General features: G+C 41.2%; 1 non-coding gene across 1 annotated transcript; it reads left to right on the top strand.

The window, feature by feature from the left end:
* Positions 1–4,259: 4,259 nt before the first annotated feature.
* Positions 4,260–4,366, top strand: LOC118758360 (U6 spliceosomal RNA). The gene has a single exon (XR_004995658.1). It is a non-coding gene; the product is annotated as a U6 spliceosomal RNA (small nuclear RNA).
* The last annotated feature ends 308 nt before the right edge of the window (positions 4,367–4,674 follow it).

The following is a 4,674-nucleotide window of genomic DNA, read 5'->3' as shown; positions in this document are numbered from 1 at the left end:
AGGGAATAATGATTTTGTAGGTGAGAAAGCACATAGCCAGTGTAGAGAAAAATTACTACAAGGCAGAAATTACTCTAACTTTTGCCTGGGGTAATGACTAAGATGAAAAGGGATATGAAGTATCGTGTGTCTATTTCACTATTGAATGAAGAAGGGAATTGAAGCGTGCACTCAGGTTGTTGGAATATCCCTCAGAAAATTCAGAGACAATCTCTAAGGATTTATAAAATACTTGGTATTGGACCAGAATCTCAATATCTTTTACATATATTCAATGTGGAGTTTTTCTCCCCATTCTAATTCTAAAGAGTGATTTTCTCTTTTATACAATGCAAATCTGACACAGTTGGGAGACTATAGGATACAAATGCTAGTAAGATCTTAATTTTCCTTCTTGCTCTTTGAAAGAGATCGGAATATAATTATGGATTTATTTTTTCAAATAAAAAGGGCGAACAAATTTGGGTTGATGCCACATACAGAATGAAAATTTGCCATTATTCCTCTTTGGAAAGCCATTTTTAAGACTTTAAGGAAGGCATTTTACTAGGAGTTCAAATTTGAGCTCTTAGAAGAGTCAAAAGAGAATGCATCCATGTGGGATTCACTCATTATACAATGAAGATATTGCAACCAATGATCTCTAAATATTCCATCAATTTCAGAATTCAGCAATTCAATGATTCTAAATATTCATCACACTAGAGTGAGAGTAACAAACCAGTACTTTTTTTAAAAGAGAAAGGCCTAGGGCTGACAGGGTGGCTCAGCATGGTGATTAATGGGTGCCGGTTCATGTCCTAGCTGCTCCACTGCTGATCCAGCTGTATGCTTATGGCTTGGGAAAAAAGCAGAGAATGGCCCAGGTTCTTGGACCCCTGCACCTACATGGGAGACCTGGAGAAAGCTCCTGGATCTCCACTTTGGATTAGCAAAGCCCTGGCTGTTGCAGCCATTTGGGGAGTAAACCAGCAGATGGAAGATCTTTCTCTGACTCTTCTTTCTGTAAATCTGCCTTTCGAATAAAAATAAACAGATCTTTAAACACACACACACACACACACACACACACACACACATACATACCGGTAATCTTTACTTCAAATGAGATTATAATAAAGAATATTTTACATTAAAGGTCAGGCTAATGCTGTGTCTCAGGGTTAAACCTTTCACCAGGCCACAAGGTCACTGAGGGCGAGACAGATGGTCTTGGTAGTCTTCATCCAAAAAGTCACAGGAGAAAAGCTGGTGAGGAGCATACACTTCAGTATGCACAAATTACAGCTTTTAAATATTAAAGAAGGGTATGGCAGGAGGGTGTCTTCTGGCTGGCCCTCCCACCCACCAAAGACACTGTAATTGGATACAAGACATGTCTATGCCCCTTGACCTCCTAGTCATATTGGAAGTCATGCTCCACATGTAGGCCTGGAATCTGTGCCTCAGATAATAGCCTGGAAAGCTCTAAGCCACGCTCACCAGGTAATAGGCAGAGACATGGAAGGGATTGCCCACAACTGTGTACACCATATTCAATTCCATGGCCTTATTAATTATGGGTGTTTCAAATAGGTGATACTTGACAACCACTTATTATCTTGTAATCCATAATCATTTGGTATATATATATTAAACTAGTAGTAATAGTTGCTTCTTTTAAACAAAAAAGTAGAAATTAAAGAGTTATTACGGTTGTATAATTCTCCGAAAATATTAAACTGTTCAAACAACTATGAAATGCTTTCTAATATGTCTATTGAGATACAAATTATGCAAAGCCACAAAGCAGTGAAAGTGTAACCACATTCAAAAATAATCACCTGCATCATTTCATTCGCGTTTCTTCTGCTTGTTCCCAGCGATACATTAATTTTGGTTTTGTCTTATACACTGTTCTTCCTCAGGCACAATTTGAAATATGGATAATTCAATGTTTTAATTTCATTCATGACAAAAACAGAATCTAACTGATGTACATTGAGAACCAGAGAAGAAAATCACAGGTATACTTGAAGAGCAAGAAGTGTTATTTCATCTGCAGAAGCATTCTTGAAAAGAAACTTGTAGCAAGTGCTACAAGTGACCACAACATCAACTACTGTGGGAAGTTTGGCTTTCAAGAAAGAAGAAAAAAATAGATGATTCCTACTCTAATTTTAAGTGCATGGTAACAACACATTAAAGAGGCACCACTTGTATATATATACTAGAGACATACCTTAAAAAATTTTTTTTTCTAACAATTAGAATGTACCTGTTTGGCCACAGGGTTTGGGTGGAGGGAGCCCTCAGCAGAGTGGCAACTGCTGAGGGTCCCTAAGCCAGGTCAGACTCAGTGCTTGGGACTCTGGCCATGGCCACTGATGCCACACGGTGAGTGAGTCCTGGGCTTTGGGCAGCCATTGCACCAAGTGGCACCAGGCTCTGCCTGCTGGCTGCCTGGAGGCAAGCTCTACTTTGGGGTATGTAATTGCTGCCTAGGCACATCCATGGAGAAGTCCAATGTACATGTAGGTGAGGATTTAATCCTGTCTGACTCTTCAATGTAGTCAATGAACTTGCAAGCAAGTGTGGGGACTGAGATCTGGTGGTTTGGAGGGGAGAGTCTGTAAGATCTCTTTGGGTCAGACTGATTCACCAGCTCACATGGGAGTCCTGAGATGGGCTGTTAGCACAGAACATCGCTGACTGCTACATGCCAGCCCACACAAAAACTATGGCTGAGGGTCTGTCTTATAGGGCTAGATCCCAGTACCTGACTGAGTGTTGGAAAAGGGAATGGGTCACATTCGGCAAGGTCGTGACACTAACCAGCATGTGAGAGAACCAGATCCAGGGGTAGATTCTGTGGGGGATGTGTGGGCCAAACCCTGTGGAAATACACATCCCGCTGGTTAGTTTAAGAGTTGGGGTGGTGATGGGTTGAGCTAGGAGTGACAATGGAACTCACCCATGGGTGCTGGGGCTGGAAACAGGCTGCACAGGTCCCAGCTGCAGCTGCTGTACATGCATTCTAAAACAGGGTGTGAGGTGGGCTGGACCACAACATCCTCCATCTGATACAAAGGCCAAGATAGAGTGACAAGCTATGTTAGACACCCACCAGCCAGTGGTGGGACTTTGGGTAGGCTAGGTGAGGCCAGGCTTCAGTTCCCATTGGTATGTGTGAGAGCTGAATGGGATGTGGGACAGATTGGACCTGCTGTTTATACTAGCAAGTGTGGGAGCCAGGGCCTGGAAAAGGTTATTCGGAATCACTCCAACTAGGTGCAGCTCCCACTGATTTGCATGTTCAAGTGTGTGGTGCGCAGGATAGGAATGGGCTCCAAACCCATTGGTTTGTGTAGAAGACAGGGCTGGAAACAGAACTGACCCAGCAATTGCAACCACCAGCATGTACATAGGTTGATAGGGGCAACGGACTGTGCCAGACCCTGTACTGGCAAGCACACACAAGAATCTGTTCTGGGATCACTTCAGACGAAGTTTCTTTGGGGATCCCCCTGATCTAACTGCCAGACTCAGAATTCCAGTCATGAAGAGAATTGCAGGTTCCTTGGTCTGACCATGGAATGCGTGTATTAAAGCTGAACCTCCTCAGTGGCTCAGACAGAGCAGTAGACAGCATATCCAGGTGCACATGGAGGATATGGTAGTACATTGGAGCCTGCAGAGGACAGCTGGTACTACAACAGAGGACAGAACAAATTGATCAACTACCCCAGCCATGTGTTGGCAGTGAAAATCTGGGCAAGTGGAGATGCTAAGGTGGATTATGTCAGCCAATGGATTCTGAAGAGATTTCATCGTGTTTGGAATGGCAAGACTGGCAGCAATTCAGGACAGTTGAACTATCAAAACCACTTGAGCAGTGCCTCAGAGCATGACCCACACTGGGGACCCTGGGATCATTGGGAGGGTGGGTGTGGCTTCTCCCTTTGTCTCCCCACTTCCCCCAGATACAGGAAGGAAAAAAGAGAATGTGGAAACAATGGTCTTACCCACTTTCCTGTAGCCCTTGACCCTTTGAGCCCTAAACAACTTTGTAAAGGCCATCAACATTTTAAAAATAATAAAAAATAAAAAAATAAATTTTAAAATTTTAAATATAATAAAGAAAATTTAAGAATGAAAAATATAAATATATTCATCTTTTACTAGTACGAAACCAAATATCTGTGTGTGTGTGTGTGTGTGTGTGCTTCTCTTATCATCTCTGTATTACCTAAAGAAAATGTTTTAAAGAAGAAAGATTAATGCTCACTTAGGCAGCACATATACTAAAATTGGAACGATACAGAGAAGATAAGCATGGCCATTGCACAAGGATGACATGCAAATTCGTGAAGCGTTCCATATTTTTTAAATAATAAAAATAAAATAAAGAAAGAAAGAAGAAAGATTAATAGCTTCAGAGTTAATCTACTTAATCTATCACTAACTGGGAAGACACAGCGATTATTAATCACCATCATTTTAAAAAATATATCTTTAAAATAATTTCTTGGAATATCAGTGCAGAAGCAATGAAAGGAAAATGTACACTTTTAGTATATAAAACAAAATACTTTATTCTAGTTGTCAACATGTAGAATCTGTTATCTTAGGAATTTCATTCAGAAAACAACTGTTCGTATGTTAATGTTAGTTTCCAAAGGATACAAAGAGGTG

This window comes from Ochotona princeps, chromosome 1 (assembly GCF_030435755.1).
Source record: "Ochotona princeps isolate mOchPri1 chromosome 1, mOchPri1.hap1, whole genome shotgun sequence".
Classification (NCBI taxonomy): Eukaryota; Metazoa; Chordata; class Mammalia; order Lagomorpha; family Ochotonidae; genus Ochotona; species Ochotona princeps.
Note: the sequence above shows the minus strand (reverse complement) of the source record. Positions and strands in the feature narration are given on the sequence as shown.